An 18,475-nucleotide genomic window follows, 5' to 3' on the forward strand; every position below is an offset into this window, starting at 1 on the left:
CTCCCATAATAACAGTGATATCCACAGTGCCTCCATAATAACAGTGACATCCACAGTGCCCCCATAATAACAGTGACATCCACAGTGCTCCCATAATAACAGTGATATCCACAGTGCCCCCATAATAACAGTGACATCCACAGTGCCCCCATAATAACAGTGATATCCACAGTGCTCCCATAATAACAGTGACATCCACAGTGCTCCCATAATAACAGTGATATCCACAGTGCCTCCATAATAACAGTGACATCCACAGTGCTCCCATAATAACAGCGATATCCACAGTGCTCCCATAATAACAGTGACATCCACAGTGCTCCCATAATAACAGTGATATCCACAGTGCCCCCATAATAACAGTGACATCCACAGTGCTCCCATAATAACAGTGATATCCACAGTGCTCCCATAATAACAGTGACATCCACAGTGCTCCCATAATAACAGTGATATCCACAGTGCCCCCATAATAACAGTGACATCCACAGTGCTCCCATAATAACAGTGACATCCACAGTGCTCCCATAATAACAGTGACATCCACAGTGCCCCCATAATAACAGTGATATCCACAGTGCCCCCATAATAACAGTGATATCCACAGTGCTCCCATAATAACAGTGACATCCACAGTGCTCCCATAATAACAGTGATATCCACAGTGCTCCCATAATAACAGTGACATCCACAGTGCTCCCATAATAACAGTGACATCCACAGTGCTCCCATAATAACAGTGATATCCACAGTGCCCCCATAATAACAGTGACATCCACAGTGCCCCCATAATAACAGTGACATCCACAGTGCTCCCATAATAACAGTGATATCCACAGTGCTCCCATAATAACAGTGATATCCACAGTGCTCCCATAATAACAGTGACATCCACAGTGCTCCCATAATAACAGTGATATCCACAGTGCCCCCATAATAACAGTGACATCCACAGTGCCCCCATAATAACAGTGACATCCACAGTGCTCCCATAATAACAGTGATATCCACAGTGCTCCCATAATAACAGTGATATCCACAGTGCTCCCATAATAACAGTGATATCCACAGTGCCCCCATAATAACAGTGACATCCACAGTGCTCCCATAATAACAGTGATATCCACAGTGCTCCCATAATAACAGTGATATCCACAGTGCCCCATAATAACAGTGATATCCACAGTGCTCCCATAATAACAGTGATATCCACAGTGCTCCCATAATAACAGTGACATCCACAGTGCTCCCATAATAACAGTGATATCCACAGTGCCCCCATAATAACAGTGACATCCACAGTGCTCCCATAATAACAGTGATATCCACAGTGCTCCCATAATAACAGTGACATCCACAGTGCTCCCATAATAACAGTGATATCCACAGTGCCCCCATAATAACAGCGACATCCACAGTGCTCCCATAATAACAGTGATATCCACAGTGCTCCCATAATAACAGCGATATCCACAGTGCTCCCATAATAACAGTGATATCCACAGTGCCCCCATAATAACAGCGACATCCACAGTGCCCCCCATAATAACAGTGATATCCACAGTGCCCCCCATAATAACAGCGATATCCACAGTGCTCCCATAATAACAGTGATATCCACAGTGCCCCCATAATAACAGTGATATCCACAGTGCTCCCATAATAACAGTGATATCCACAGTGCTCCCATAATAACAGTGATATCCACAGCGCCCCCATAATAACAGTGATATCCACAGTGCTCCCATAATAACAGTGACATCCACAGTGCCCCCATAATAACAGTAATATCCACAGCGCCCCCATAATAACAGTGATATCCACAGTGCTCCCATAATAACAGTGATATCCACAGCGCCCCCATAATAACAGTGATATCCACAGTGCTCCCATAATAACAGTGATATCCACAGTGCTCCCATAATAACAGTGATATCCACAGCGCCCCCATAATAACAGTGATATCCACAGTGCTCCCATAATAACAGTGATATCCACAGTGCCCCCATAATAACAGTGACATCCACAGTGCTCCCATAATAACAGTGACATCCACAGTGCTCCCATAATAACAGTGATATCCACAGTGCTCCCATAATAACAGTGATATCCACAGTGCCCCCATAATAACAGTGACATCCACAGTGCCCCCATAATAACAGTGACATCCACAGTGCTCCCATAATAACAGTGATATCCACAGTGCTCCCATAATAACAGTGATATCCACAGTGCTCCCATAATAACAGTGACATCCACAGTGCTCCCATAATAACAGTGACATCCACAGTGCTCCCATAATAACAGTGACATCCACAGTGCTCCCATAATAACAGTGATATCCACAGTGCTCCCATAATAACAGTGACTTCCACAGTGCCCCCATAATAACAGTGACATCCACAGTGCTCCCATAATAACAGTGACATCCACAGTGCTCCCATAATAACAGCGATATCCACAGTGCTCCCATAATAACAGTGATATCCACAGCGCCCCCATAATAACAGTGATATCCACAGTGCTCCCATAATAACAGTGATATCCACAGTGCTCCCATAATAACAGCGACATCCACAGTGCTCCCATAATAACACTGATATCCACAGTGCTCCCATAATAACAGTGACATCCACAGTGCTCCCATAATAACAGCGACATCCACAGTGCTCCCATAATAACAGTGATATCCACAGTGCCCCCCATAATAACAGTGATATCCACAGTGCCCCCCATAATAACAGTGATATCCACAGTGCCCCCCATAATAACAGTGATATCCACAGTGCTCCCATAATAACAGTGACATCCACAGTGCTCCCATAATAACAGTGACATCCACAGTGCTCCCATAATAACAGTGATATCCACAGTGCCCCCCATAATAACAGTGATATCCACAGTGCCCCCCATAATAACAGTGATATCCACAGTGCTCCCATAATAACAGTGATATCCACAGTGCTCCCATAATAACAGCGACATCCACAGTGCTCCCATAATAACAGTGATATCCACAGTGCTCCCATAATAACAGTGACATCCACAGTGCTCCCATAATAACAGCGACATCCACAGTGCTCCCATAATAACAGTGATATCCACAGTGCCCCCCATAATAACAGTGATATCCACAGTGCCCCCCATAATAACAGTGATATCCACAGTGCCCCCCATAATAACAGTGATATCCACAGTGCTCCCATAATAACAGTGACATCCACAGTGCTCCCATAATAACAGCGATATCCACAGTGCTCCCATAATAACAGTGATATCCACAGCGCCCCCATAATAACAGTGATATCCACAGTGCTCCCATAATAACAGTGATATCCACAGTGCTCCCATAATAACAGCGACATCCACAGTGCTCCCATAATAACAGTGACATCCACAGTGCTCCCATAATAACAGCGACATCCACAGTGCTCCCATAATAACAGTGATATCCACAGTGCCCCCCATAATAACAGTGATATCCACAGTGCCCCCCATAATAACAGCGATATCCACAGTGCCCCCATAATAACAGCGATATCCACAGTGCTCCCATAATAACAGTGACATCCACAGTGCTCCCATAATAACAGTGATATCCACAGTGCTCCCATAATAACAGTGACATCCACAGTGCCCCCATAATAACAGTGATATCCACAGTGCCCCCATAATAACAGTGACATCCACAGTGCCCCCATAATAACAGTGACATCCACAGTGCTCCCATAATAACAGTGATATCCACAGTGCCCCCCATAATAACAGTGATATCCACAGTGCCCCCCATAATAACAGCGATATCCACAGTGCTCCCATAATAACAGTGACATCCACAGTGCTCCCATAATAACAGTGATATCCACAGTGCTCCCATAATAACAGTGACATCCACAGTGCCCCCATAATAACAGTGATATCCACAGTGCCCCCATAATAACAGTGACATCCACAGTGCCCCCATAATAACAGTGACATCCACAGTGCTCCCATAATAACAGTGATATCCACAGTGCCCCCATAATAACAGTGATATCCACAGTGCCCCCATAATAACAGTGACATCCACAGTGCTCCCATAATAACAGTGATATCCACAGTGCTCCCATAATAACAGTGACATCCACAGTGCTCCCATAATAACAGTGATATCCACAGTGCTCCCATAATAACAGTGATATCCACAGTGCTCCCATAATAACAGTGATATCCACAGTGCCCCCATAATAACAGTGATATCCACAGTGCTCCCATAATAACAGTGACATCCACAGTGCTCCCATAATAACAGTGACATCCACAGTTCTCCCATAATAACAGTGATATCCACAGTGCTCCCATAATAACAGTGATATCCACAGTGCTCCCATAATAACAGTGATATCCACAGTGCCCCCATAATAACAGTGATATCCACAGTGCTCCCATAATAACAGTGACATCCACAGTGCTCCCATAATAACAGTGATATCCACAGTGCCCCCATAATAACAGTGACATCCACAGTGCCCCCATAATAACAGTGACATCCACAGTGCCCCCATAATAACAGTGATATCCACAGTGCTCCCATAATAACAGCGACATCCACAGTGCTCCATAATAACAGTGACATCCACAGTGCCCCCATAATAACAGCGATATCCACAGTGCTCCCATAATAACAGCGACATCCACAGTGCTCCCATAATAACAGTGATATCCACAGTGCTCCCATAATAACAGTGATATCCACAGTGCTCCCATAATAACAGTGATATCTACAGTGCCCCCCATAATAACAGTGATATCCACAGTGCTCCCATAATAACAGTGACATCCACAGTGCCTCCATAATAACAGTGACATCCACAGTACTCCCATAATAACAGTGATATCTACAGTGCCCCCCATAATAACAGTGATATCCACAGTGCTCCCATAATAACAGCGACATCCACAGTGCTCCCATAATAACAGTGATATCCACAGTGCCCCCTATAATAACAGTGATATCCACAGTGCCCCCCATAATAACAGTGATATCCACAGTGCTCCCATAATAACAGCGATATCCACAGTGCTCCCATAATAACAGTGATATCCACAGTGCTCCCATAATAACAGTGACATCCACAGTGCTCCCATAATAACAGTGATATCCACAGTGCCCCCATAATAACAGTGATATCCACAGTGCCCCCATAATAACAGTGACATCCACAGTGCCCCCATAATAACAGTGACATCCACAGTGCTCCCATAATAACAGTGATATCCACAGTGCCCCCATAATAACAGTGATATCCACAGTGCCCCCATAATAACAGTGACATCCACAGTGCTCCCATAATAACAGTGATATCCACAGTGCCCCCATAATAACAGTGACATCCACAGTGCCTCCATAATAACAGCGACATCCACAGTGCTCCCATAATAACAGTGATATCCACAGTGCCCCCATAATAACAGTGATATCCACAGTGCTCCCATAATAACAGTGATATCCACAGTGCTCCCATAATAACAGCGATATCCACAGTGCTCCCATAATAACAGCGATATCCACAGTGCTCCCATAATAACAGTGACATCCACAGTGCTCCCATAATAACAGTGATATCCACAGTGCTCCCATAATAACAGTGACATCCACAGTGCTCCCATAATAACAGTGACATCCACAGTGCCCCCATAATAACAGTGACATCCACAGTGCTCCCATAATAACAGTAACATCCACAGTGCTCCCATAATAACAGTGACATCCACAGTGCCCCCATAATAACAGTGACATCCACAGTGCTCCCATAATAACAGTGATATCCACAGTGCCCCCATAATAACAGTGATATCCACAGTGCTCCCATAATAACAGTGATATCCACAGTGCTCCCATAGTAACAGCGATATCCACAGTGCTCCCATAATAACAGCGATATCCACAGTGCTCCCATAATAACAGTGACATCCACAGTGCTCCCATAATAACAGTGATATCCACAGTGCTCCCATAATAACAGTGATATCCACAGTGCCCCCATAATAACAGTGATATCCACAGTGCCCCCATAATAACAGTGACATCCACAGTGCCCCCATAATAACAGTGACATCCACAGTGCTCCCATAATAACAGTGATATCCACAGTGCCCCCATAATAACAGTGATATCCACAGTGCCCCCATAATAACAGTGACATCCACAGTGCTCCCATAATAACAGTGATATCCACAGTGCTCCCATAATAACAGTGACATCCACAGTGCCCCCATAATAACAGTGACATCCACAGTGCTCCCATAATAACAGTGATATCCACAGTGCCCCCATAATAACAGTGACATCCACAGTGCTCCCATAATAACAGTGATATCCACAGTGCCCCCATAATAACAGTAACATCCACAGTGCTCCCATAATAACAGTAACATCCACAGTGCCCCCATAATAACAGTGATATCCACAGTGCTCCCATAATAACAGTGACATCCACAGTGCTCCCATAATAACAGTGATATCCACAGTGCCCCCATAATAACAGTGACATCCACAGTGCCCCCATAATAACAGTGACATCCACAGTGCTCCATAATAACAGTGATATCCACAGTGCTCCCATAATAACAGTGACATCCACAGTGCTCCCATAATAACAGCGATATCCACAGTGCCCCCATAATAACAGCGATATCCACAGTGCTCCCATAATAACAGTGATATCCACAGTGCTCCCATAATAACAGTGACATCCACAGTGCTCCATAATAACAGTGACATCCACAGTGTTCCCATAATAACAGTGACATCCACAGTGCTCCCATAATAACAGTGATATCCACAGTGCCCCCATAATAACAGTGATATCCACAGTGCTCCCATAATAACAGTGACATCCACAGTGCTCCCATAATAACAGTGATATCCACAGTGCCCCCATAATAACAGTGACATCCACAGTGCCCCCATAATAACAGTGACATCCACAGTGCCCCCATAATAACAGTGACATCCACAGTGCCCCCATAATAACAGCGACATCCACAGTGCCCCCATAATAACAGCGACATCCACAGTGCTCCCATAATAACAGTGACATCCACAGTGCCCCCATAATAACAGTGACATCCACAGTGCTCCCATAATAACAGTGACATCCACAGTGCCCCATAATAACAGTGATATCCACAGTGCCCCCATAATAACAGTGATATCCACAGTGCTCCCATAATAACAGTGATATCCACAGTGCCCCCATAATAACAGTGATATCCACAGTGCCCCCATAATAACAGTGACATCCACAGTGCCCCCATAATAACAGTGATATCCACAGTGCCCCCATAATAACAGTGATATCCACAGTGCTCCCATAATAACAGTGATATCCACAGTGCCCCCATAATAACAGTGACATCCACAGTGCTCCCATAATAACAGTGACATCCACAGTGCCCCCATAATAACAGCGATATCCACAGTGCTCCCATAATAACAGCGATATCCACAGTGCCCCCATAATAACAGTGATATCCACAGTGCTCCATAATAACAGTGATATCCACAGTGCCCCCATAATAACAGTGACATCCACAGTGCCCCCATAATAACAGTGATATCCACAGTGCTCCCATAATAACAGCGATATCCACAGTGCCCCCATAATAACAGCGACATCCACAGTGCCCCCATAATAACAGTGACATCCACAGTGCTCCCATAATAACAGCGAAATCCACAGTGCCCCCATAATAACAGTGACATCCACAGTGCCCCCATAATAACAGTGATATCCACAGTGCTCCCATAATAACAGTGATATCCACAGTGCCCCCATAATAACAGTGATATCCACAGTGCTCCCATAATAACAGCGACATCCACAGTGCCCCCATAATAACAGTGATATCCACAGTGCTCCCATAATAACAGTGATATCCACAGTGCCCCCATAATAACAGTGACATCCACAGTGCTCCCATAATAACAGCGATATCCACAGTGCTCCCATAATAACAGCGATATCCACAGTGCTCCCATAATAACAGTGATATCCCCAGTGCCCCCATAATAACAGCGATATCCACAGTGCTCCCATAATAACAGCGATATCCACAGTGCCCCCATAATAACAGCGATATCCACAGTGCTCCCATAATAACAGCGATATCCACAGTGCCCCCATAATAACAGTGACGTCCACAGTGCTCCCATAATAACAGTGATATCCACAGTGCTCCCATAATAACAGTGACATCCACAGTGCCCCCATAATAACAGTGACATCCACAGTGCCCCCATAATAACAGTGACATCCACAGTGCCCCCATAATAACAGTGATATCCACAGTGCTCCCATAATAACAGTGACGTCCACAGTGCTCCCATAATAACAGTGACATCCACAGTGCCCCCATAATAACAGTGATATCCACAGTGCTCCCATAATAACAGTGATATCCACAGTGCTCCCATAATAACAGTGACATCCACAGTGCTCCCATAATAACAGTGATATCCACAGTGCTCCCATAATAACAGTGATATCCACAGTGCTCCCGTAATAACAGTGACATCCACAGTGCTCCCATAATAACAGTGATATCCACAGTGCCCCCATAATAACAGCGACATCCACAGTGCTCCCATAATAACAGTGATATCCACAGTGCCCCCATAATAACAGCGACATCCACAGTGCTCCCATAATAACAGTGATATCCACAGTGCTCCCATAATAACAGTGATATCCACAGTGCCCCCATAATAACAGTGACATCCACAGTGCCCCCATAATAACAGTGATATCCACAGTGCTCCCATAATAACAGTGACATCCACAGTGCCCCCATAATAACAGTGATATCCACAGTGCTCCCATAATAACAGTGATATCCACAGTGCCCCCATAATAACAGTGACATCCACAGTGCCCCCATAATAACAGTAACATCCACAGTGCCCCCATAATAACAGCGATATCCACAGTGCTCCCATAATAACAGTGACATCCACAGTGCTCCCATAATAACAGTGATATCCACAGTGCTCCCATAATAACAGTGATATCCACAGTGCTCCCATAATAACAGTGATATCCACAGTGCTCCCATAATAACAGTGACATCCACAGTGCCCCCATAATAACAGTAACATCCACAGTGCCCCCATAATAACAGCGATATCCACAGTGCTCCCATAATAACAGTGACATCCACAGTGCTCCCATAATAACAGTGATATCCACAGTGCTCCCATAATAACAGTGACATCCACAGTGCCCCCATAATAACAGTGATATCCACAGTGCTCCCATAATAACAGTGATATCCACAGTGCCCCCATAATAACAGTGATATCCACAGTGCCCCCATAATAACAGTGATATCCACAGTGCTCCCATAATAACAGTGATATCCACAGTGCCCCCATAATAACAGTGATATCCACAGTGCTCCCATAATAACAGTGATATCCACAGTGCCCCCATAATAACAGCGATATCCACAGTGCTCCCATAATAACAGTGACATCCACAGTGCCCCCATAATAACAGTGTCATCCACAGTGCTCCCATAATAACAGCGATATCCACAGTGCCTCCATAATAACAGTGATATCCACAGTGCCCCCATAATAACAGTGTCATCCACAGTGCTCCCATAATAACAGCGATATCCACAGTGCCTCCATAATAACAGTGATATCCACAGTGCCCCCATAATAACAGTGATATCCACAGTGCTCCCATAATAACAGTGATATCCACAGTGCCCCCATAATAACAGTGTCATCCACAGTGCTCCCATAATAACAGCGATATCCACAGTGCCTCCATAATAACAGTGACATCCACAGTGCTCCCATAATAACAGTGATATCCACAGTGCTCCCATAATAACAGTAACATCCCCAGTGCTCCCATAATAACAGTCACATCCACAGTGCTCCCATAATAACAGTGATATCCACAGTGCTCCCATAATAACAGTGACATCCACAGTGCCCCCCATAATAACAGTGATATCCACAGTGCCCCCATAATAACAGTGATATCCACAGTGCCCCCATAATAACAGTGATATCCACAGTGCTCCCATAATAACAGTGATATCCACAGTGCCCCCATAATAACAGTGACATCCACAGTGCTCCCATAATAACAGTGACATCCACAGTGCTCCCATAATAACAGTGACATCCACAGTGCTCCCATAATAACAGTGACATCCACAGTGCTCCCATAATAACAGTGATATCCACAGTGCTCCCATAATAACAGTGATATCCACAGTGCTCCCATAATAACAGTGACATCCACAGTGCCCCCATAATAACAGTGATATCCACAGTGCACCCATAATAACAGTGATATCCACAGTGCCCCCATAATAACAGTGACATCCACAGTGCTCCCATAATAACAGTGATATGCACAGTGCCCCCATAATAACAGCGACATCCACAGTGCTCCCATAATAACAGTGACATCCACAGTGCTCCCATAATAACAGTGACATCCACAGTGCTCCCATAATAACAGTGACATCCACAGTGCTCCCATAATAACAGTGATATCCACAGTGCTCCCATAATAACAGTGACATCCACAGTGCCCCCATAATAACAGTGATATCCACAGTGCACCCATAATAACAGTGATATCCACAGTGCCCCCATAATAACAGTGACATCCACAGTGCTCCCATAATAACAGTGATATCCACAGTGCCCCCATAATAACAGCGACATCCACAGTGCTCCCATAATAACAGTGACATCCACAGTGCTCCCATAATAACAGTGATATCCACAGTGCCCCCATAATAACAGTGACATCCACAGTGCTCCCATAATAACAGTGACATCCACAGTGCCCCCATAATAACAGCGACATCCACAGTGCTCCCATAATAACAGTGACATCCACAGTGCTCCCATAATAACAGTGACATCCACAGTGCTCCCATAATAACAGTGATATCCACAGTGCTCCCATAATAACAGTGACATCCACAGTGCCCCCATAATAACAGTGACATCCACAGTGCTCCCATAATAACAGTGATATCCACAGTGCTCCCATAATAACAGTGACATCCACAGTGCCCCCATAATAACAGCGACATCCACAGTGCTCCCATAATAACAGTGATATCCACAGTGCCCCCATAATAACAGTGACATCCACAGTGCCCCCATAATAACAGCGACATCCACAGTGCTCCCATAATAACAGTGACATCCACAGTGCTCCCATAATAACAGTGATATCCACAGTGCTCCCATAATAACAGTGACATCCACAGTGCTCCCATAATAACAGTGATATCCACAGTGCTCCCATAATAACAGTGACATCCACAGTGCCCCCATAATAACAGTGACATCCACAGTGCTCCCATAATAACAGTGATATCCACAGTGCTCCCATAATAACAGTGACATCCACAGTGCTCCCATAATAACAGTGATATCCACAGTGCTCCCATAATAACAGTGACATCCACAGTGCTCCCATAATAACAGTGATATCCACAGTGCCCCCATAATAACAGTGATATCCACAGTGCTCCAATAATAACAGTGATATCCACAGTGCCCCCATAATAACAGCGACATCCACAGTGCTCCCATAATAACAGTGATATCCACAGTGCCCCCATAATAACAGTGATATCCACAGTGCCTCCATAATAACAGTGATATCCACAGTGCCTCCATAATAACAGTGACATCCAGAGTGCTCTCATAATAACAGTGATATCCACAGTGCCTCCATAATAAGAGTGACATCCACAGTGCTCCCATAATAACAGTGACATCCACAGTGCTCCCATAATAACAGTGATATCCACAGTGCCTCCATAATAACAGTGATATCCACAGTGCCTCCATAATAACAGTGACATCCACAGTGCTCCCATAATAACAGTGATATCCACAGTGCCTCCATAATAACAGTGACATCCACAGTGCTCCCATAATAACAGTGACATCCACAGTGCTCCCATAATAACAGTGATATCCACAGTGCCTCCATAATAACAGTGATATCCACAGTGCTCCCATAATAACAGTGACATCCACAGTGCTCCCATAATAACAGTGACATCCACAGTGCCCCCATAATAACAGTGACCTCCACAGTGCCCCCATAATAACAGTGATATCCACAGTGCTCCCCATAATAACAGTGATATCCACAGTGCTCCCCATAATAACAGTGATATCCACAGTGCTCCCATAATAACAGTGATATCCACAGTGCTCCCATAATAACAGTGATATCCACAGTGCCCCCCATAATAACAGTGACATCCACAGTGCCCCCATAATAACAGTGATATCCACAGTGCTCCCCATAATAACAGTGATATCCACAGTGCTCCCATAATAACAGTGATATCCACAGTGCCCCCCATAATAACAGTGACATCCACAGTGCTCCCATAATAACAGTGATATCCACAGTGCTCCCCATAATAACAGTGATATCCACAGTGCTCCCATAATAACAGTGATATCCACAGTGCTCCCATAATAACAGTGATATCCACAGTGCTCCCATAATAACAGTGATATCCACAGTGCTCCCATAATAACAGTGACATCCACAGTGCTCCCATAATAACAGTGACATCCACAGTGCCCCCATAATAACAGTGATATCCACAGTGCTCCCATAATAACAGTGATATCCACAGTGCTCCCTTAATAACAGTGATATCCACAGTGCTCCCATAATAACAGTGATATCCACAGTGCTCCCATAATAACAGTGACATCCACAGTGCTCCCATAATAACAGTGACATCCACAGTGCTCCCATAATAACAGTGATATCCACAGTGCTCCCATAATAACAGTGATATCCACAGTGCTCCCATAATAACAGTGACATCCACAGTGCCCCCATAATAACAGTGATATCCACAGTGCCCCCATAATAACAGTGATATCCACAGTGCCCCCATAATAACAGTGATATCCACAGTGCTCCCATAATAACAGTGACATCCACAGTGCTCCCATAATAACAGTGACATCCACAGTGCTCCCATAATAACAGCGATATCCACAGTGCTCCCATAATAACAGTGATATCCACAGTGCTCCCATAATAACAGTGATATCCACAGTGCTCCCATAATAACAGTGATATCCACAGTGCTCCCATAATAACAGTGATATCCACAGTGCCCCCATAATAACAGTGATATCCACAGTGCCCCCATAATAACAGTGATATCCACAGTGCTCCCATAATAACAGTGACATCCACAGTGCCCCCATAATAACAGTGATATCCACAGTGCCCCCATAATAACAGTGATATCCACAGTGCTCCCATAATAACAGTGACATCCACAGTGCCCCCATAATAACAGTGATATCCACAGTGCTCCCATAATAACAGTGATATCCACAGTGCTCCCATAATAACAGTGATATCCACAGTGCTCCCATAATAACAGTGATATCCACAGTGCTCCCATAATAACAGTGACATCCACAGTGCTCCCATAATAACAGTGACATCCACAGTGCCCCCATAATAACAGTGATATCCACAGTGCCCCCATAATAACAGTGATATCCACAGTGCTCCCATAATAACAGTGATATCCACAGTGCTCCCATAATAACAGTGACATCCACAGTGCCCCCATAATAACAGTGATATCCACAGTGCCCCCATAATAACAGTGACATCCACAGTGCTCCCATAATAACAGTGACATCCACAGTGCCCCCATAATAACAGTGATATCCACAGTGCTCCCATAATAACAGTGATATCCACAGTGCCCCCATAATAACAGTGACATCCACAGTGCCCCCATAATAACAGTGACATCCACAGTGCCCCCATAATAACAGTGATATCCACAGTGCTCCCATAATAACAGTGACATCCACAGTGCCCCCATAATAACAGTGACATCCACAGTGCTCCCATAATAACAGTGACATCCACAGTGCCCCCATAATAACAGTGATATCCACAGTGCCCCCATAATAACAGTGATATCCACAGTGCTCCCATAATAACAGTGATATCCACAGTGCCCCCATAATAACAGTGACATCCACAGTGCTCCCATAATAACAGTGATATCCACAGTGCTCCCATAATAACAGTGACATCCACAGTGCTCCCATAATAACAGTGACATCCACAGTGCCCCCATAATAACAGTGATATCCACAGTGCCCCCATAATAACAGCGATATCCACAGTGCTCCCATAATAACAGTGATATCCACAGTGCCCCCATAATAACAGTGACATCCACAGTGCGCCCATAATAAGAGTGACATCCACAGTGCTCCCATAATAACAGTGATATCCACAGTGCCCCCATAATAACAGTGATATCCACAGTGCCCCCATAATAACAGTGACATCCACAGTGCCCCCATAATAACAGTGACATCCACAGTGCTCCCATAATAACAGTGATATCCACAGTGCTCCAATAATAACAGTGATATCCACAGTGCTCCCATAATAACAGTGATATCCACAGTGCTCCCATAATAACAGTGATATCCACAGTGCTCCCATAATAACAGTGATATCCACAGTGCCCCCATAATAACAGTGACATCCACAGTGCCCCCATAATAACAGTGATATCCACAGTACTCCCATAATAACAGTGATATCCACAGTGCTCCCATAATAACAGTGATATCCACAGTGCTCCCATAATAACAGTGATATCCACAGTGCCCCCATAATAACAGTGATATCCACAGTGCCCCCATAATAACAGTGACATCCACAGTGCCCCCATAATAACAGTGACATCCACAGTGCTCCCATAATAACAGTGATATCCACAGTGCTCCAATAATAACAGTGATATCCACAGTGCTCCCATAATAACAGTGATATCCACAGTGCTCCCATAATAACAGTGATATCCACAGTGCTCCCATAATAACAGTGATATCCACAGTGCCCCCATAATAACAGTGACATCCACAGTGCCCCCATAATAACAGTGATATCCACAGTACTCCCATAATAACAGTGATATCCACAGTGCTCCCATAATAACAGTGATATCCACAGTGCTCCAATAATAACAGTGATATCCACAGTGCTCCCATAATAACAGTGATATCCACAGTGCTCCCATAATAACAGTGATATCCACAGTGCCCCCATAATAACAGTGACATCCACAGTGCCCCCATAATAACACTGATATCCACAGTGCTCCCATAATAACAGTGATATCCACAGTGCCCCATAATAACAGTGACATCCACAGTGCTCCCATAATAACAGTGATATCCACAGTGCCCCCATAATAACAGTGATATCCACAGTGCCCCCATAATAACAGTGATATCCACAGTGCCCCATAATAACAGTGACATCCACAGTGCTCCCATAATAACAGTGACATCCACAGTGCCCCCATAATAACAGTGACATCCACAGTGCTCCCATAATAACAGTGATATCCACAGTGCTCCCATAATAACAGTGATATCCACAGTGCTCCCATAATAACAGTGATATCCACAGTGCTCCCATAATAACAGCGATATCCACAGTGCTCCCATAATAACTGTGACATCCACAGTGCTCCCATAATAACAGTGATATCCACAGTGCTCCCATAATAACAGTGACATCCACAGTGCTCCCATAATAACAGTGACATCCACAGTGCCCCCATAATAACAGTGATATCCACAGTGCTCCCATAATAACAGTGATATCCACAGTGCTCCCTTAATAACAGTGATATCCACAGTGCTCCCATAATAACAGTGATATCCACAGTGCTCCCATAATAACAGTGACATCCACAGTGCTCCCATAATAACAGTGACATCCACAGTGCTCCCATAATAACAGTGATATCCACAGTGCTCCCATAATAACAGTGATATCCACAGTGCTCCCATAATAACAGTGACATCCACAGTGCCCCCATAATAACAGTGATATCCACAGTGCCCCCATAATAACAGTGATATCCACAGTGCCCCCATAATAACAGTGATATCCACAGTGCTCCCATAATAACAGTGACATCCACAGTGCCCCCATAATAACAGTGATATCCACAGTGCTCCCATAATAACAGTGATATCCACAGTGCTCCCATAATAACAGTGATATCCACAGTGCTCCCATAATAACAGTGATATCCACAGTGCCCCCATAATAACAGTGATATCCACAGTGCCCCCATAATAACAGTGATATCCACAGTGCTCCCATAATAACAGTGACATCCACAGTGCCCCCATAATAACAGTGATATCCACAGTGCCCCCATAATAACAGTGATATCCACAGTGCTCCCATAATAACAGTGACATCCACAGTGCCCCCATAATAACAGTGATATCCACAGTGCTCCCATAATAACAGTGATATCCACAGTGCTCCCATAATAACAGTGATATCCACAGTGCTCCCATAATAACAGTGATATCCACAGTGCTCCCATAATAACAGTGACATCCACAGTGCTCCCATAATAACAGTGACATCCACAGTGCCCCCATAATAACAGTGATATCCACAGTGCCCCCATAATAACAGTGATATCCACAGTGCTCCCATAATAACAGTGATATCCACAGTGCTCCCATAATAACAGTGACATCCACAGTGCCCCCATAATAACAGTGATATCCACAGTGCCCCCATAATAACAGTGACATCCACAGTGCTCCCATAATAACAGTGACATCCACAGTGCCCCCATAATAACAGTGATATCCACAGTGCTCCCATAATAACAGTGATATCCACAGTGCCCCCATAATAACAGTGACATCCACAGTGCCCCCATAATAACAGTGACATCCACAGTGCCCCCATAATAACAGTGATATCCACAGTGCTCCCATAATAACAGTGACATCCACAGTGCCCCCATAATAACAGTGACATCCACAGTGCTCCCATAATAACAGTGACATCCACAGTGCCCCCATAATAACAGTGATATCCACAGTGCCCCCATAATAACAGTGATATCCACAGTGCTCCCATAATAACAGTGATATCCACAGTGCCCCCATAATAACAGTGACATCCACAGTGCTCCCATAATAACAGTGATATCCACAGTGCTCCCATAATAACAGTGACATCCACAGTGCTCCCATAATAACAGTGACATCCACAGTGCCCCCATAATAACAGTGATATCCACAGTGCCCCCATAATAACAGCGAAATCCACAGTGCTCCCATAATAACAGTGATATCCACAGTGCCCCCATAATAACAGTGACATCCACAGTGCGCCCATAATAAGAGTGACATCCACAGTGCTCCCATAATAACAGTGATATCCACAGTGCCCCCATAATAACAGTGATATCCACAGTGCCCCCATAATAACAGTGACATCCACAGTGCCCCCATAATAACAGTGACATCCACAGTGCTCCCATAATAACAGTGATATCCACAGTGCCCCCATAATAACAGTGATATCCACAGTGCCCCCATAATAACAGTGATATCCACAGTGCTCCCATAATAACAGTGATATCCACAGTGCTCCCATAATAACAGTGATATCCACAGTGCTCCCATAATAACAGTGATATCCACAGTGCCCCCATAATAACAGTGACATCCACAGTGCCCCCATAATAACAGTGATATCCACAGTACTCCCATAATAACAGTGATATCCACAGTGCTCCCATAATAACAGTGATATCCACAGTGCTCCCATAATAACAGTGATATCCACAGTGCCCCCATAATAACAGTGATATCCACAGTGCCCCCATAATAACAGTGACATCCACAGTGCCCCCATAATAACAGTGACATCCACAGTGCTCCCATAATAACAGTGATATCCACAGTGCTCCAATAATAACAGTGATATCCACAGTGCTCCCATAATAACAGTGATATCCACAGTGCTCCCATAATAACAGTGATATCCACAGTGCTCCCATAATAACAGTGATATCCACAGTGCCCCCATAATAACAGTGACATCCACAGTGCCCCCATAATAACAGTGATATCCACAGTACTCCCATAATAACAGTGATATCCACAGTGCTCCAATAATAACAGTGATATCCACAGTGCTCCCATAATAACAGTGATATCCACAGTGCTCCCATAATAACAGTGATATCCACAGTGCTCCCATAATAACAGTGATATCCACAGTGCCCCCATAATAACAGTGACATCCACAGTGCCCCCATAATAACACTGATATCCACAGTGCTCCCATAATAACAGTGATATCCACAGTGCCCCATAATAACAGTGACATCCACAGTGCTCCCATAATAACAGTGATATCCACAGTGCCCCCATAATAACAGTGATATCCACAGTGCCCCCATAATAACAGTGATATCCACAGTGCCCCATAATAACAGTGACATCCACAGTGCTCCCATAATAACAGTGACATCCACAGTGCCCCCATAATAACAGTGACATCCACAGTGCTCCCATAATAACAGT

General features: G+C 44.4%; 1 protein-coding gene across 5 annotated transcripts in view; it reads left to right on the plus strand.

Moving 5' to 3' along the window:
• TOGARAM2 (TOG array regulator of axonemal microtubules 2) overlaps positions 1–18,475 on the plus strand; it is a 232,916-nt gene that overhangs the window by 166,398 nt on the left and 48,043 nt on the right. The window lies entirely within an intron of this gene.

Source organism: Phyllobates terribilis, unplaced genomic scaffold, assembly GCF_046119375.1.
Source record: "Phyllobates terribilis strain yellow unplaced genomic scaffold, ASM4611937v1 Scaffold_3__8_contigs__length_932513732, whole genome shotgun sequence".
NCBI classification, from domain to species: Eukaryota; Metazoa; Chordata; class Amphibia; order Anura; family Dendrobatidae; genus Phyllobates; species Phyllobates terribilis.